The sequence below is a fragment of the Anolis sagrei genome, chromosome 1 (genome assembly GCF_037176765.1).
Source record: "Anolis sagrei isolate rAnoSag1 chromosome 1, rAnoSag1.mat, whole genome shotgun sequence".
NCBI classification, from domain to species: Eukaryota; Metazoa; Chordata; class Lepidosauria; order Squamata; family Dactyloidae; genus Anolis; species Anolis sagrei.
In genome coordinates, this window is record NC_090021.1 from 50,594,225 (window position 1) to 50,613,003 (window position 18,779).

At 39.6% G+C, this 18,779-nt stretch overlaps 1 protein-coding gene across 6 annotated transcripts in view; it reads right to left on the bottom strand.

The window, feature by feature from the left end:
* BIRC6 (baculoviral IAP repeat containing 6) overlaps positions 1-18,779 on the bottom strand; it is a 183,971-nt gene that overhangs the window by 30,832 nt on the left and 134,360 nt on the right. The gene's annotated exons all lie outside the window — the stretch shown is intronic.

Below are 18,779 nucleotides of genomic sequence, written 5' to 3' on the forward strand. Positions count from 1 at the left end.
AAAGAACGCTGGTAAAATCACCTCCTGGGACATATGGAATTTCGTGGCCACTTTGGGTAGGAAGGCTATGTCCGTACGGAGAACCACCTTATCCCTGTGAAACTTAAGGTAAGGTGGGTCTACCCTAAGCGCACACAGTTCACTGGCTCGTCTAGCCGACGTTACAGCTACTAGGAAGACGACCTTCCAGGTAAGTGGTCCTAACTCTGACGTAGCCATGGGCTCGAAAGGAGGTTTCATTAGGGCTGAGAGGACCAATTCCAAGCTCCAAGAAGGGGCAATTGGAGTCACCGCCGGTCTAACATTTCCTAGACCCTTTAAAAACCATTTCACTAATGGGTCCGAGAAGCAGGATGGCTGGCCCACCTTCCTCCTAAACCAGGAAATGGCCGCCAGGTAACACTTAAGGGAAGAGTTGGAAAGACCTGCTTCGAAAAGCGATGATAGAAATTCTAACACTATAGAGATGGGGGCGGTCTCCGGTTCATGGTCCTTTTGTCTGGAGAAATCTCTGAATCGGGCCCATTTGAACAAATATGATCTTTTAGTGGAGGGCCTATGGGCCGCTTCGATAATGCACTTTACATTTTGAGGGAGACCTGACGTCAAATCTGTCCCTGGGGCATGACCAGCCAAGCCGTTAGTTTTAGAAGGTGGACGTCCGGGTACAGTACCTGACCCTGTTGGGACGTTAGGAGGTCGATCTTCTTCTCTAACCTCAAGTGGTTCCCTCTCGACAGCTGTAGCAGAGGGGCGAACCACTGTTGGCGAGGCCACCATGGGGTAATCAATATGCACCAAGCGTTGTCCCTTTGTAACTTCGCTACCACCCGTAGAAGAAGAGGGAAGGGGGGGAATGCGTAAGCTAGACCCCCCCCATTCCCTGAGGAATGCGTCCCCTAGACACCCCTGCTCCTTGGGGGCTGGGAGTCTCGAGCAAAACATCTCGCACTTTCTGTTTTCCCTGGTGGCAAATAGGTCTATCAGTGGATGACCCCACAATTGGAATAATTTGGTGACTTCCCGAGGATGGAGAGACCATTCGTGATGGCCCAGCGGATTTCTGCTGAGTGCATCCGCCAGGAAGTTCTCCTGACCTGGGAGATGGGTGGCGTGTAGGTATATTTGCCTCTGGATGCACCATTCCCAAACACGCAGCGTTATCTGAAGTAGTGGGGCAGAATGAGTGCCCCCTTGCTTGTTCAGATAAAACATGACGGTTGTGTTGTCCGTCAGGATCTGAACAGTTTGACCTACGATGAGTTTTTCGAATGACTTTAGCGCCCTTTCCACGGCCATGAGCTCGAGAACGTTTATGTGAAGGAGCGCTTCCTCTGGGGACCACTTTCCCTGTGCGGTCAGTCCCTGCACATGGGCGCCCCATCCCATTAGAGAGGAATCCGTCGTAATTACACTGGTGGGGTAAGGCATTTGAAACGGTAGGCCCGAGCAGACAAATTGGGGGAGTAACCACCATGCTAGGGATCTGCGGATCTCCTCCGGTAACGTGAATTTGAGCCGTGGGCAGTCCGTAAGGGGATTGAAAACACGGCCGAACCAGGATTGGAGAGGGCGCATACGTAATCGTGCAAAAGGGGTTACAGAAGTAGTGGAGGCCATGTAACCCAATAAGGTTTGGATTTGTTTGGCTGATACCCTGGACGAATCTAGGGCTAATTTCACCTGCAGCTGCAAAGTGGAAAAACGGTCCGCTGGAAGGTAGGCCCTGCGCGTCACTGCGTCGAGGAACGCTCCGATGAACAGGATGCTCCGGGACGGGGTCAGTGAAGATTTCTCCACGTTGACGATCAGACCCAGGGACTGGAGGAGACACAAGGTAATATGTACATGTTTTTGCACCTGAGAGTATGAGTTCCCAATAATAATCCAGTCATCAATGTAAGGATGTACGACTATTCCCTGGGTTCGTAGATGAGCTACCACTACAGCCATGCACTTTGTGAATACTCTGGGGGCAGTACTGAGTCCGAACGGGAGGACATTATAGTGGAAGGCTCTGCTCCCCACCAGGAAGGTTAAGAATCTACGGTGGTGGGGCGCTATAGATATATGGAAGTATGCATCTCGTAAGTCTATGGTAGCAAACCATGCACCCTCTGGTATGAGGGGCATGATTGAAGAAAGTGTCACCATACGAAACTTCTTTGGTGAAATTGCTTTATTGAGATCCCTCAAATCCATAATTGCTCTATATCCGCCACCACGCTTTGTAACCACAAAGTATCTTGAGAAAAAACAGAGGGGGAGCATAGAACTTGGAACTGGGGAAATAGCACCTTTCTGCAGAAGGGTATTTATTTCACATAACAGAACTTCCGAAGGAGCAGTACTTTTAACATTTCCCACCTGAGGGATGTTTTCAAATTCAATGGAGTAGCCCCCCTGGATGATCGCTAGCACCCACTTGTCGGTGGTGATGTTAGCCCAAGTGGTGTAAAAACCTTGTAACCTGTTAACAAAACTAGGAGGCGTGGTGGGGGAAGAACATTCAGATAAGCCACAATGTGTAGACATCAACTGTCCATGTCCCCTCGAAAGAGGAACAGTCATAGATGTAGAGGCAGATGGGGTTGGAGGGAAGATGGTGGTTGCATTCCCATACCCTCTCTGCTGTATGCCCTGGATTGCGCCCATGTTTGTGAATGGGGCAAAGGGCGGAGTCGCGTGTTGCGCATACATGAAATGTCCTGCGGGTCCCAAGTTCCATGGGCCCGCAAAGGGGTAAGGTCCCGGCCCATAAGGTCCCCATTGGGGAGCTGGTGCCTGCGGCCTCTCGGCCTGACGAGCCCTCCTCGAGCTCCTGGTGGTGGCTGCAGAACGGGCCGACCTCGCGGATGCTGAGGAGGAGGAGGAGGAGGAGGAGGAGGAGTCGCTGGACGAAGAGCTGGAGGAGGAGGGTGAGGTCGCCCGAGACCTCCCTCTTGATGCCCTTCGGCGCCGGGATCCACCGCGCTTCTTATTGCGCCGGGAGGATGATCGGGACCTCCTCTTCTTGCTGCCGCCTCTCTTGTCCCTGCACCTCCTCGGTACCGGCGCTGCCGGGACTGCAAATTCAGGGACCGTCGGCGGAGCCATGGAGCCTTCCTGCTGGGGTGTCGGCTCTTGCTCCGCCTCCCCGAGGGTGGGGAGAGGCTCCCAGCCGGAAACCACGCCCCCTGGGGAGGGAGGCAGCTCGAGGTCGAGCAGATGGAGCTCCGCCGAGCTCGGAAGATCGATGTCGGCCGCGGAAAGGGCCGGCTCCAAGGGCCTTTCGGCCGCCTCGCTTTGTCCCACCATCGGGACCAAGGTAGGTGGGGACTGAGTCGGGGCCGGGGAGCGGCTCGGCGTCGTCGAGGGTGGAGCTTGCCCGGGTGACGGCAGGGCTCCCGAAGGTCTTGGGCCGACTCTCGGAGAAGGGCTCCCCTGCGCGGCTGCCGGAGACCCAGCTGACGGTTTTCCCGCTCCTTTCCCGGTGCTCTTGGGAGGAGCGGTCTGCGGGCGGCCATCTTTGTGGGACTTGTCGTTCTGCTTTTTGGCCTTCTTCTTGGAGCTCGCCTGCTCAGGCCTGGCGGGCGCCAGGAGATTAGGCCTTTCCCCAGGCGCTTGGGGGCTGGGAGCAGGCGGCATGAGGGCCCTCTCATATAAGGCCGCTTTTAAACGGAGTTCTCTGTTTTTGCGTGTCTGTGGCGTGAACGCCGCGCACACAGAGCAGGCCTGGGAGAGATGCCCTTCCCCCAGGCAGGCCAAGCAGAGGCTGTGCCCGTCCGTGTCCGGGAGCACGTTTGGGCAGGCCGTGCATCTCTTGAAAGAGGTGGTGGCCATCTTAATGCTTAGTCCCAATCCGGGGATGCCCTTAGACGTAGTCCGTGAACGATCCGAGTCGAGGGGGATAGAGTACCTTGAGTAATCGATAGCCAGTCCGTTGTCAAAACCAGAAGACAGTGATAATAGATAAGGTTCACTTGCTGCTCTGCCAAACGGCGGAAAAAAGAGGATTGAGGGCGGGCTCCACTTAGGGGCATTATATACTCGAGGAGGGGGGGGTGGAGCCCTGAGGGGGATACAATTCTTTTAAGATTTTCTAGAAGGTTCCGATGCTGGCCTGCTTGGGCGCAGGAATACCACAATGTGCGATTCACAGTTAACTACGACAGGAAAGAATGTGTTCAAGAAAAACATTTTTTGAGTTTCTTCATGGTTTCTTATTACTTAAGTACTGTAAGTCATTTAGGCAATACAATCAAAAATATTTCTTATAGATTGAACAAACAAATCAGTCACAATCCATGCTTAATTTAGATATAGTTCACAGTAAAGAAATGAGTGTCTTTCTGGAAAATCTGCACCATCCATGTAATATGTGATAACTTTAGTAATTACTGACACAACTCATTCAAAGGCCACAAACCAATATTGCTAACAAGGTTGAAGCCCTCAGGGCCTCTTAGTTAATAGGATTTTCAAGAATTTCATTAACACCCCAAAGATTTAAAGGAGTAGTTTAAAGGCTACTGTAGTTTAGTTATTCAATTAAAACATCTGGTATCTATCATGTTGCTACAGAAATAGCCAAATATTTAGTTTTAGATAATCAATTCCTTGACAAATATACCAACCTTTTGGTCTAAATGGTTTTAAATAATGCAGAATTGTAGACTTTCAAAATCTCTGCTTCCTCAGTACGCTTTTCCAAAAATACGATATATGAACGCAGTGAATGCCAGAGGCTATAGTGTCAGTTCCAAATATTTCATGCTCAACTGCCTTTTGCTTTTTCTATTTAAGCAACAACCGGAGGCAAGACTCTTATAAAATATCTAATTAACACTCTGCATTCTGTTGCTTTTGAAAGAAAAGATTGCCTGAAGACAGATAAGACAAGATAGGTAAGACATCATTTATCTAATAAAGGGAAAAGAGTCATCGGTTCTTCCAAGATAGCCTTTGTGGCATAAACACTACTATAGGCCAGTTTGAATACTAAAAGAAGGAAGAAAAAGCTAGATATATTGAATGTATTTCTGCAACTGCATGAAAGAGTCCTAAACTGTTTGATGTAGCAAGCCTGTTATCATTTTAAATAATATGATTTTTTTTTCCAAATTAACATTTCAAAGACAGTTCAACTTTCCCATTTTGCAAAATCAATTCTGATTCTAATATTTTATGGTGAAGGGAAGGTACATGGAAGCCTCCTCCTCAGTTGCTGACATTCTAACATTGCCAATACTACATTTATTGCTTCCATGAAATGTCAGCACATTCAAAGACCCATCTATAAGGTAATTGTGTAGTGATCCCTTCCCACTACAACTTTTAATTTAATACTGATTTTCACATTTATATATAACATTACTTTTCTTATGTTTTGTTCCTTTCCCTTTTTCATCTCATCATTAGTACAGGCAGATTATATTGTGATGAGGTTTTGGACGAGCAGTTGTGTAGGGAGACAGACTGGCAAGAGAACTGTAATAATTTGAGCTGTGATCACAAGCTGCCAAAAGAAATGTGAGGAACAGAGTATAAGAATAACTATGCTATGTTTATGTCTTCATTGTTCTTTGCTTGACTTTTTAATCTGGCTGTCAGTTAACACAGCCAGGTAAAAGCAAAGAAACACTCCGCATACTACTGAGTGTTTCCTCTTTAATTCCCATAACTTTCTAAATTCCATTGTCTGTTTCCTTGACAAATATCCATGTCACAATGCTGATGTTCAATAACTTCTTTCCCTCCTACAACGAAGACTACAATCGAGCAATCTATTGTCCTTCCACACAACCATATAACCCAGAATATCAAGGCAGAAAATCCCACAATATTTGCTTTGAATTGCATTATCTGAGTCCATACTGCCATATATTCCAATTCAAAGCAGAAAAATGTGGGATTTTATTCAACTGTGTGGAAGATGCCCAAGATAAATCTTCTCAAACCATTAATGAAGCTACATTACTTGAAGTACATTTCAGATCCTTATTGTCCACATTTCCCCCTACAGTTTAGTAATCTGATATAAACTCTTTCCAAACGTCCCGCAGCTATACATCTATTCAGAATATTCTTTGATATGTGAAATCGCTGCATAGTATGCATTGATTAGTGATTAAAACAACACAAAAATACAAGTGTAAAATGCTACATATTGTGTAAATTGCATTGTCATTGCAATGAATGGAATGAACCCTTTTTGAATAGTTATAGTTGTTTCATAGAACACCGGCTAAAGGTTTGGAATTTTGATTTCATACAATAGCTAAAATGTATAGCTGCATTTCTTAAAATATGCCTTTGTTCCATCAAGACATATCATTTGGGAACTTTTAAAAAGGGACCAGTTCCAATATCACATTTATCATGATTTAACATGACAGAAAAAAGCAGAACATTTTTCCTCAAGCCTTGTGTTTACACTCTCCACTTCTATTCAGCTATGAGGAGGACAAAGCATTTCTTTTTTACCCCATTAGCCATAGTTTATTGTGATGTCGACATTTACAAAATGTGGTTACTCTTAATCACGATTTATTTGAAAGATGGCAGTGTCAAGCCACGGATTACAATGGTATCTGATTTCACCTAACTACAGTTCAGATGATTGGCAAAACAGTGATTATTCCAAAAAAAAAAAAATACCCAAAAGTTTTGTATTGCCTTGTGGCTGCACTGTGTGAAAAAGAAAAGGGGAACATATAAGTCTGAAACTTGTTTCAATTATAAAAAAACTGTACAGAGATTGTGCTTTTCCTGCATGGCAGAGGGCTGGACTAGATGGCCCATGTGATCTCTATGATTTTATGATTAGCAAAGAGTCATTTCTAAAGAAACACTCAATTCTACATGATATAAAGCAGTGGTTCCCAACCTTTTTTGACCAGGGACTACTTGACCATGGACCATATTAGTACCAAAAGGGTTATGAATCATTTTTTGGTCCATTTTAGATTCAGTTTGGGGTGTTGATTCAGAAAATTGCATTGAATAGACCACATCAGGTCTAATTTCTGATACAGAACATATGCCATGGTGACAGGGAAGAAATGGCAGGCAGCGCGAAAGGAGCGGAAATAAAATAAAATAAAAAGATAGAAAGAAAGAAAGAAAGAAAGATGAAGGAGGTTCACAGGCCATATTTTCATCCTCACGGCCTACTGGTGGTCTGCGGCCCACAGATTAAGAACCACTGGTATAAAGGAATGTAAGTGCATTCTATTTCCTGAAAAAAAATCCAACGTATCTTAAACAGAATCACTGTAGCATGATTTTGTTTTTCTACTTCAGAATGTATTGTATCAGATTTTTAGTTATAGCAAAATGATGAGGGGAGAGTAAGTGCTTGGGGGAGAATTGTTTCGTAATTATTGTTGGCTGAAGATGCCAACTGCTGCTTTTGTGGCTGTTTTCTAGTTGGTGTGCTTAGCTCTCACCATTTTAATGAACAGTACTTATCTCTTTAACTTTCAGTATCATGAATTACAAATAAAGTTATAGTACTTAATTTCCACTCATCTTTAAGGGTCATGGAGCTGCTTTGAGTCTCCATATGGAGAGAAAAATGGAATATAAATAATAATATTATTAATAATAGTAATAATGCACATTGTATAAAATCATTTCTTAGAAACAATCTATTTACTTTTAATCCAAAGTATGGTCCCATTTAGCAACTTGGAAGGACAGGTGCTGAAAAAACTTAGTTTACTACTCTAGGGAAAATGGGAAATATCTTGGCACAAAAAGGGAAGTAAAAAACGGTAATCATGTATGTGGAATTAAAATGCTTGGAAATATTAAAATTGAAAGGATACACAGACTGATGTATTAGTCTTAAATTAAATTTGAAACACAAAAGCCCATGGCTTACACGCTTTTATCTCTTAAGAATCACACATATCTGGTAGCTTATTTGAGATAATGTAACCTGCTATTCCTCCTAATAGTCCTTGCATTCAGAACATGTGTAGAATGGAAAACATTCAACAATCCTTAATCAAGATGACTACAGACAAAGGAGACTATTGGGATGTGCACTCCAGTAATTTGAGAACAATAATTCCTAACAGCAATAAGGGGGAATCAATAATGGGAACAGTTGACTGAGAACATGTATGGATTAAATATCAAATCAACATGTAGAAACTTATGTACTACTGCAAATCTTCTTAAATACACATGCTGACTAAAATTTGAAGTAGATTGTGCTCCCGTTTTTTAAAAAATGATAAAATTGAAATGTCTGGAGCAGATGAACCTGTATGTCTGACAATTAGTTACATACTGCATGAATTTACTTTCCATATACAAAATAAATAGAATATCCTTGGAAATGCTATACAACGATCAGTCACATCCAGATCAACATATGGAGACAGTTTCCGAATTCATTCTAAAACTGCACTTTGTTTTTAACAAGAGCAGGATATATGACTTAATTAAATCCACAAAACAGAAATAATCTCAAAAGCACCTGACCAATTTCTTTCAAACATTTCTTCTCAAGCTAAAGTACTGTTAAACATTTATCATTTCAGTAATATATCAAATATGCTGTTCTACATCAGAGGAAGGCAATAGCAGAATGACTGATTTATACTCTATTTCCATTTCATTATGCACTCCAAAAGATATAAACTTTTACACAGTAACACTCTTTTTTGTTCTATATAAAGATTTTTGAGACACTTAGTACAATTCATAAGAAAAAGCCTTACATACTATTAAGGCAAATTCATTCATATTATAAAAACACTAGATACAAGGAAAAACAGTTCTGTTCTATTAGCTTCCTACAAGAAACTCTTAATTAATAATTTTTAATTAAATGACAGCTAGCCACAAAATAAATTAAACACATCTCACACATCAATCCCCATGAACATAGATCTGACATGCAACAAAAACAACTTTTGTATTTTTTGCTTCCTATTACCATAGCTCCGGAGCATTTATTTTGAAAATTGTATTATTGGGATCACTTCCACACTGACCTGCATTCTTCAGATAGAAAATGGCAGGGGGATGAGTGGATATTAAAAAAGGAAATTCCATCCTGAAACTGACATCTTACCAAATGCAGCATTAAAAGGGACCCAAAATAAAAATACCCATCAGCCCTGTTTTTGCTCAAATGCCTCAATGACAATAGGGTAACAGAGCACTTGGTCAGAAAATCCCAATAATTCGGCTTTATTCTACACAGCACACTTTCACAGTTGTTACTGGATTAAAATGTGCCTGGCTTGGCAATGAAAGAGCAGAACTATTGGATATTGTTATGCAACTCAGTGTCTTCAAGGGTGACTTGTAGCTTGTTCTTTATTCAGCAAGTGCCAACTGCATGTTTAATCAATGTCACCACTCACTACAGTCTGCAACTGAAGCCGCTGTCATTCTACTCCTCAGATCTGACTGGCTGCTAAGTTATGCAATGCTCTCAAGAATGCCTTGGAATTATTTGTGAGATGCTTTGAATGCAAGTGTGTAACAACCCTAGAGCAAGCAGAAAACTTTGTTCCTTCTGGAGCACAAATGCGAATGACTGCTCTAATATCACCCGCAATCTTTGGATTTACAACTCAGCAACATGAGAGAAGCCTCTTCAGAGAGTTAACAAGACCGAGAGAGCGTGTTAAATGACCATAGCATTGGAATGTCTTGGGGAAGTGCTAGACATATAGCCACGAGATAGAAACTACATTTTAACGAGAAGACTCAATGATGTTTTCACTGCTTACACATTCTATGGAAGAATCCAGGATTTTAAAAGGAGATAAATATATAACTTGGACATGCAGAATAGGGGATTCTTTCTTGACACCACATTGCTTCAGTGGATAACTGAAACAAGGCCTGCATTTCTTTGAAGATTTTGTCTCGTGTATCACATCTACAGCTTCATTCATCAAAACACTGTTCATGCATGCATGTAATTTCTGCTCTGAGTGAAAAGAACAGTCCTCCATGAAGATAAGGCTGTTTCTCCACTGCAGTGAGGAGTAAGCAGCATGTCTGATGAGATTTTATTCCTGATGCAATGTAGGGTAAGAGAGGCTTTTAAAAATCTTTATGTGAAAATGTATTAGCTTTGATTGTTACCAGCACTTTAATAAATGTGAAGACCTGTGTAAGATATAATGCCTGTCTGAATGTAAAAGATGTAAACAGAACCAACGACGAGGCATTCCATTTTGAGTAGACTGACAATAGGATTTTTCGACAGTAATGTTTAAATGCAACAGACAGCAAATCCCGGCTCAAGTAAATCGTCTCTTATGTACTTAATAACATGACCTATTAAGATTTTAAGCAGAAACATGGAACAGAAGCTGTCCTTCATTTCAATTCCACAAAAATAATTTACTGAATAGTTAGATAGAAAAAATCAGCTAAAATAAAGTCTGCTGAAATTAGTCTGTTTTTTCACGTGGATAATGAATCACATTTATGACCACTGACCATATGATGGGATTGCTATACAGTGAAATTGTATATACCACCATAGTACTATGTAAATGGCTGAATATGTCAAGTTAAACAACATTTTATATTAATGTGCATTCTGTACTGAAACAACTATATTAAAGCTGAATAGATACAGGTGTTTAAAATATGAATAAATGTGATTTTCAAAACAAAAACTTTCACATGTAATTTGGAGTGAAATAAACCATGATGGTTTTTGATTCCATGAAAAATAAACTGCTATGCTGAAAGACCGCAGACACATGTGAGTGTGGGGCAAGTGCCTCCCTGCCTCCTGGCAAGTTGGTAATTTTTTCTCTCTCCTCCTTTCTAGCCATCAGTCAGAACACTGGTGAAGATTTTTGCAGAAAAAATGAGGAGCTCTGCCATCACAACACTAGAAGATGTGAAAAGGCAAGAAGAAAGCGAGGAAAAGGAAGAATCTATTCTAGCTCTGTTGGGAATAATCGGAACAGTACTTAATCTATTTGTAATTGTTTTTGTCTACGTATATACAACCCTTTGATGGCTTTCTAGCAACTCGGAAGACCAGCAATGGCAAAAAGAAACTTTGAGCACCAATCAACAGAAAACAGAAGCTCAAAGAAAAAAACACATTCCAGAAAGAAGTGCCTATTTTAAGGGCACTACATCAACAACTGTAAAATGCATCTATGAACTCAGTAAAACTATATAAAAAAAGACTGCTACATATTAAACATCTCAATTATGACTGCTGGAAGTTCAGATACTCCAAACACATGCTTCCTCTCTCTTCTGCCGCGGCAATTAATATGCAAGATGTTGTTAACATAAGCAGGACAAAAACTAAAGGTAATGGGTGCCATAAAATCTTCCTATGTTTTACCTCTATGTAGGTGACAGCTGGATTAGAAATGAATCAATTTCAAAACCATTATTATGTGCTAAAGTTAGATAAATATATACAAAGTGTAGAAAGAGCAGCAATGTTAAGTACTGTATTGTAAGAAATAAAATTTTAATTAACTACCTTCCAAAATACTTTTAATTTTCATATTGTTGATTGCTGTGCCAGATATTCTTGTCCTTACGTTTACAATTCACATTTATGCTTGTAAACTATACTGTGTTCAAAAGACATTTTATAATTCCAGGAAAGGGATTTTTTTACAATATTTGTATTAAAAATATAGATCCACTCTTGCAACCATTTTAGTACATTTTTAAAGTCGTTCTTTCATTTGTGGCAATACTATAAACAAGCAAATTTATTATAGTTTTAAGTGAACAAAATAGTTGGAACTAGCTATTCAAACTGTGAATTTACCCAAATTCAGAGAAGAAATCAGATCAACTAGAGTTTCAACCTGTGAAAAATACAGACCCCTAGAGATTTCTAATCTTTTCCTCTGAACTATACATTGTAAATAGGTTGGATTCTCCAGAGACCCTTCACATATTCCATCTAATCAAAGGAAATTATTCTGAAGTGTAATGATTCAAAATGGTAGGATCTCTCCAACTACAATCCAATGCTCAGTTATTTGGAAATAAGCTGCATTGAACCAAAACGTCTTAATTCTTTTAAGAAGACAAATGTGCATATGACTCCTTTTTTCCAGATTCCACTTGTAAATCAAACCATTTCATTAAAAGACTATGCTTTATACACCATGCCCTCCTTTGTCTGCAGCTTTTTAAATAAAGATTTGCAATACTGAAAACTACAGCTTTATGCTTCTATTTCAATGAATTAATATTTGAAAATGTAATTAACTTTTATAAAATCAGTATTTGTCTTAGAGTAAGCAATCAGAGGTAGTCTTAAACTACAGCATATTGAAGTATAATGGCAATTGTCCTCAACTAACATGTATATTTTATTATCCTACACAACTTGAAAGAGTGAGATAGGTCATTGTACAGATGAGAAACGGGGGTCTAAACATTAATGGGCCAAATCTAGTCTTTTCATATTCAAAACCAATTTTTATTTTGAAGTCTAAAGCATATTTGTTGCAAATATCTAAAGTAATATTTTGGAAACTAGCCAAGGGCTGAGAGATCTAAAAAAGATAATAGCAGGAAGGAGCTTTGTTTCCCTGGTATGGAAAAGCAAGGTCCAGATTTGGCAATAGGAAGGAAGAAGCTACATACAGAAAAAAAAACATTAAGAAATTAGTAGAATCTGAAACAAAGAGCCAAGACTAGAATGATCACACTAAAAGACAGAAAGAGAAATACCCATGTCTGTGTGAATGTGCGGGCACACTTGTGTGTGCCTAAAAACCATGGTTCAGAAGATGAAAAGCTGGGTGGTTGTAGGTTTTTTCGGGCTATATGGCCATGTTGTAGAGGCATTCTCTCCTGACGTTTCACCTGCACCTATGGCAAGCATCCTCAGAGGTAGTGAGGTCTGTTGGAACGAGGAAAAAGGGTTTATATATCTGTGGAATGACCAGGGTGGGACAAAGGACTCTTGTCTGCTGGAGCTAGGTGTGAATGTTTCAACTGATCACATTGATTAGCATCCACAAGCATGTGGACACTTTCAACAGAAAGGGGAAAACCATGAAAATGAACAAAATCTGGCTACCAGTATTTAAAAAACTCTAAAATTACAATAGCAAAACAACAGAGAGGAAACAATCTGGGACATCTAATCACCTCTCAACAAAAGATTGCTCCAGTCACTAACAAGCCACACCAAACAATAGCCAGGCCATCAAATGCTAATTAAGGTGGTTTTTCATCTGAGTATTTCAGACAGACTTTAAAATCAAAAACACAAAATGGGGTTATAATGAAGATCCTGTTAGCATCGGGCCAGCTACAGGATAGCTGCTAAGATGAGGGCTATGAGTCTCAATAGAATTTGGGGGGCTCCAGGTAAATGAGAGTGTCAAAGAGAAATCATGTCACCTACTCTCCTTTTTGAAACGACTGTTTATGAAGCTACTATCTTTCCTATGGAAATGTCTCAGGATTCCAATGTAAAGCTATTAACCATAAAAGCTAGCAATAAATTGCTATGAATTAAAGGTATTCAAACTTCGAAAAAAGAACCTGGGAGCAAGTTTCTCCAGAAATTTGTAATCTTTTTCTTTTATGTACCTGCTTCTCTCGCAAATAGATTTGCATCTGTTTCTCTCTTAGACAAAAGGACAAGAGGTAACTTTTTTAAACCTTTGAATAGTATAAATATGAATTCTATTTCTATTATTTTCTATTTTTTTATGAAGTAAGTCTTCCAAATGGCTATGCAAATATTCAAAAACAAAGCATAAAAATTCTACTTAAGGTAAGACATGTACAGTACAAGTAGAGAATTTTACCCAAACTCCACAAGAACACTGCTGGCCTAGCTTTGGAACAGCCCAGCTTTAGCACAACTGGTGAATCACCAGGAGCAGTACATCTTACTAATCGAAAGGTTGGCAGTTCGAAGCCCAGGCCGGGGTGAGCACCAGCCTATTGTCCATCTAAGCATTTAAAAAAACAGCTGTGAACTGTGAGTAGAGAAATGAGGCACCGCTTAAGTAGGGAGGTATTTTACGGCACCATAAAAGAAATACCAGAAAAATGCCAGCAATCAAAGGAAGTCTGTGATCAAGGCTCTTCATCATAGAGGATAGAGCAACAGCACTCCCATGGCTGGAATCAAGGACAACCTCCAGGACACAGAAGCCAACATAATACTTCTATTTGTTGCCTGTCATGTCTGTTTAACGGCATTGAATATTTGACATGTATGTGATTTCCCTTGGTTACCCTTTGGGGTGAGAAGGGCAGAATATAAATGCTGTAAATCAATCAATCAATAATAATAGTGTAGACTATCACATCTTTGGAGAAGACCAGTGTTTTCACCATTTAATATGATGGCCATCCATGAAAGAAATTTAATGGGAGGGGTGCTAAACAGAGACAAGGTACACAACACAGATTTGTATATGCTTTGAACGTACCAGTTTATTTACTGTTGTGTGCCTTCAAGCCATTTTTGACATATGGCAATTTATGGCAAGATTTATTTAGATGGGATTTGCCATTGCTTTCCTGAGACAGAGAGTGATCTGCCCAATGTCATTCAATGGGTTTCCACAGCTGAGTGGGGATTTGAACCCTGGACTCTAGAGTCATATCATAGTTCAATGCTCAAACCAGTACTGGCTCCTTACCAGTCAAGACATGCTGATAAAAATATCGCAACAACAACTCATTTTAAAAAGAAATACATGTATTGGGGAAGGCTTACTTGATCTGTTACTCAGGTGTTAAATGTTGGTGATGGCTAACCTCAAGTCCCTGATCTCACTTTATGGTGCTTATTTTTAAGCTAAACTTAAACTGGACAGCTCTTCAATAGAAGGCTCTTCTCTGTCAAGTAGAGTATAAGTACACAAAACCATCCTATTAATGAGAGACAGGAGGGGTTGCTCATGATGCTTCCATGTACGTTTTAGCCAGCTCCTTGATGGTTGGAGTACTTATAACATAGCATCGGGCTATTACCTCAAGGCATGGTACATCAAATGTGGGAGGAAGTTATGTTTCCATAATAACAGAGCCCTGAACTCCTTTAAGGTTTGGAATCAAAACTGAGCAAAAGAAGCTACATTTTAAATATTTTATGGGACAATTCTTCAGAACCCCCCTCTCTCTTTGTGTGTGTATGTATATGTGTGTGTATATATATATAGGGGGGGGGGGGAGAGAGTTTACAATGTATAAATAATATTTCCACAGATGTTTATTTCAATTTTCCAGCCTAAGCACCAGTGGCATGAATGATACTGTTATGATGGCATTTTCTTACCCAGGCAAGCAAAGCCTATGCATGAACCACCAAACCCAAAGTAACCACTTTCATTTATGAAAAGGAACACCAAATGCACGGGTCTTCTTCCACAACTTTCAATGAAGTTTCAATTCAAGCGTTAGTTACATTCACTATCCCCTCTCCCCCCCCCCCCCCAAGTTATATCCATTACATATGACACTAATGTCCTTCCTATCTTCCTTTCTGCACAAACAAGGATTATCCAGCTGAGGAGGCTAACATTCCAAGTATTCAAAATCAGTGAAATACATCACCTAAGAAACACAGGCTCAGTGTGTCTGTAGCTGTACTGGTATAAGTATTTTTGTTGCCTAAGAAGCAATTTACAAAAATGGAGGAAGTCAGAACTGCAGAAAATAATGTACCAGGAATTTACAGATCAACTTTAAGAATTCAGGAGGCTTAAAAATCTTAAAGGTACTAGATCTCATCTGATTTTGGAAGCTAAGCAAAATCAGCTCTGATTAGCATTTGGATGAGAGACTGTCAATAAATCCCTGGTGCTGTAGGTTGGAGGTAAAACTGATAATGCTACCTCTTGAGTTTTGCTTGTCTAAAAAAACCCTATGAAACTCACAGGGTCACCATATGTTGACAGGCAACCTGAAGGCATATACACACATTCGTTTAGTACCTGATTAAGCCTTAAGTTGGGACAATTTCTTAACTGGATAAGATTTGAAAAATTATGACTGAAGCAAATTGATGCCATCTACAGACCAAAAACAGCAATTAGCTTTTAGTGAAAAATAGCTGCATTGGTTTGTTTTGGATTGTATATAATTAGAGGTTTCTGCAATAATGGCTTTGTACAGAATGTGAGTTCAATTAGCTCTGATGTTATTAACTAATTATCAAACAAATAATTAAAAGAGTGTGATGAGTTTGTCATATATGTTTTCCCACATTTAATTATAACCTGATACACGTTGGTAACTATACTGGTGTCTATAAAAATATTTCCAGAAAGAAAGACATTTAATTATGAAGTGAGGAATTGTGATTGTTATATAAATTGTATTGTAAACCGCATTGAGTCGCCGATTTAGGCTGAAAAATGCGGTATAAAAATAAAGCAAATAAATAAATAAATAAATAAATGGGAGAGGGAGGAAGGAGAACTTCCAAACTGAAAATAGGGGACTTTTTGAAGACTTGGGGAATTGTGCACCTAAAACACAAACAGATGTGTCTAGGTGAGTATAGTAAGGCAGAAACCATTGATATACCTTAACCCTCTGTTTCACGTCATTCTCTTTCCATTTTTTTTATCTAAAAGATAGGCTGAACACTGCACCTTGATTAGATTTTGCTCTCTGGTTACCAAAATCTCTAGCTATCAGAATGCTGTAACACAGGTGTCCTATTCTTCCAGTTAGCTCTTTCTTCTTTTGCTGCCCATACTTCCTCAAGAACCAGAAGCTATTGTTGTTGGAATTGGACTAGAAGCACCTTGCTTCAAATTCTAAACTCAGCCATGAAAGCTACACTGTGTACACACACAAAGCCTTTGCCACAGGTCAAAATGCTAAAGCTATCTCACAGTCTAATGTTAATACAAAATACTAGGAGGTTAGTGTTAGATAACCATACATACACTATCTTTAGGTTCCCCAAGGCAGAGCTCAGTACCATCATCCCTGAAAGATAGTCAATATTGTTTATAATTCTGATACTTGCCTTGCCTAAGTACCTGCAACCAAAAAGCAACTTTAAAAAATGGCATCAAATAGGTTTCTTTCAATGATTCAAAAGAAGCAAATATGTCTATTCAAGACCAAACTTAAATTCCATGATGGAAATATATGGACAACTGAATTGTTGTGATCCTTAAAAAACTCTTTATATCAGGATGTACAGGTAGTGTTCCCTTCCCACATTTTAAAATTATAAATAAAATGATACTTGATGTTTTAAAGTGTGCAATCTCAAGTCCTTACTCAAACAATTGAGCAGAAATTGCAGGACATGTTTAACATCCACTTATCTTTTTTATCTACACCAGTCATCAAAAACTTCCCAAATCATATTATAGATATTCTGAGTTGACATCCTCATGGATAATGCTATCAACTGCTTTCATCAAATACTGTAACTGTAACTTATAATGGTATCAACTACTGCCATCAAATAACTGTAACCTTGAGGTCTTCCTCTCAACACCCATAAAGTCAAATCCAACCACATTGGTGTCAGTAGATCTGGTCTTTTCAGTAATTTCAATGGTGGATCCACTGATAACACAAGCCAACAAGTATTTTTCACCAGATACAATTTAGGCCATTCTTACAGAGTTTTTTGCACCGAATTCAGATCTGTGTTTATTTTTTGTCCATCACTTGTCGTTTTTGCGATGAGGCTAATCAAATAATTACTGCATTTACGTACTGATATCAATAGAATCTAATTGATATCAGTGCATAAATGCATTAATTATTTGATTAGCCTCAACGCAAAAACTACACGATAGACAAAAAATAAGCACAGATCTGAATTCAGCACAAAAAACTATAACAATGACCTAAAATTATATCTGATGAAAAATACTTGTTGCCTTGTGGTTAATTAAATTCTATTGATATCAGTGTTTAAATGCATTAATTATTCAATTAGTCTCATCATAAAAACTACACATGAAAGAGAAAAAATAAATACAGATCTGGTTGGCTTGTGTTACACTAACATGATGTGAAATGTGCAGATTTTACAGTAGTCCGTTATAATGTACCCATTCGTTACATTTTTAAAAGTTAATGTGATGGAAAAAATGACATATTTAAAATCAGCAAAAAAATTCCAATGATTATAAAAAGTTTGATTTTGTTGGCTTGTGTAATTGTAGCAGCAGTACACTACATGAGTTCTTTCCTGTTATGCTTTGAGAAGGAAATCTGGAAGAATTTTAACAAGCAGAAATGCAGGCAGACATCCCTCTAGCCAATTTACTGCTAAGGTGTCATAGTTCTCCACGTTTCTGCATCCATCCATTGAAATGAAACTGCAGTTCTTTGCCAGTGGAAATATGTCTATTTGAAAGGGTCTGAGCAACTTGTTTGAGTGCTGAATCATATCTGCATTCAGCACGTCTGAGGGGCAGAATACAGAAAAGAGCAAAATAGAAAACTACATGTAAAATGGCCACTACAATGGAAAGTGGAAAAATACAGCATCAGCCATGGATGGATTTTGGAAGAAGCTTTCAAGTGGTCTCTAGAAGGTTCCAATCATTTTCGTTACCTTATGCAAGAACGGGTTGCTCCACTTTATCATGAGCATATTGTTATAATGTTTGCTGAAACATTTTGACCAGTCATCCTTTTTTATGATGTAGGAAACTATTCTTACTTTTAGCCCCAGTATCAGCAATAAAACAATTTGTCACTCTGCAATGCAGAGTTTACCAAAATTTTCAGATTATGTAGTATAGCATGTATTTTTGTATCAGGAAGAGCAAGATGAAAGGGTAAATTCATGGCATCCAAAGATTATG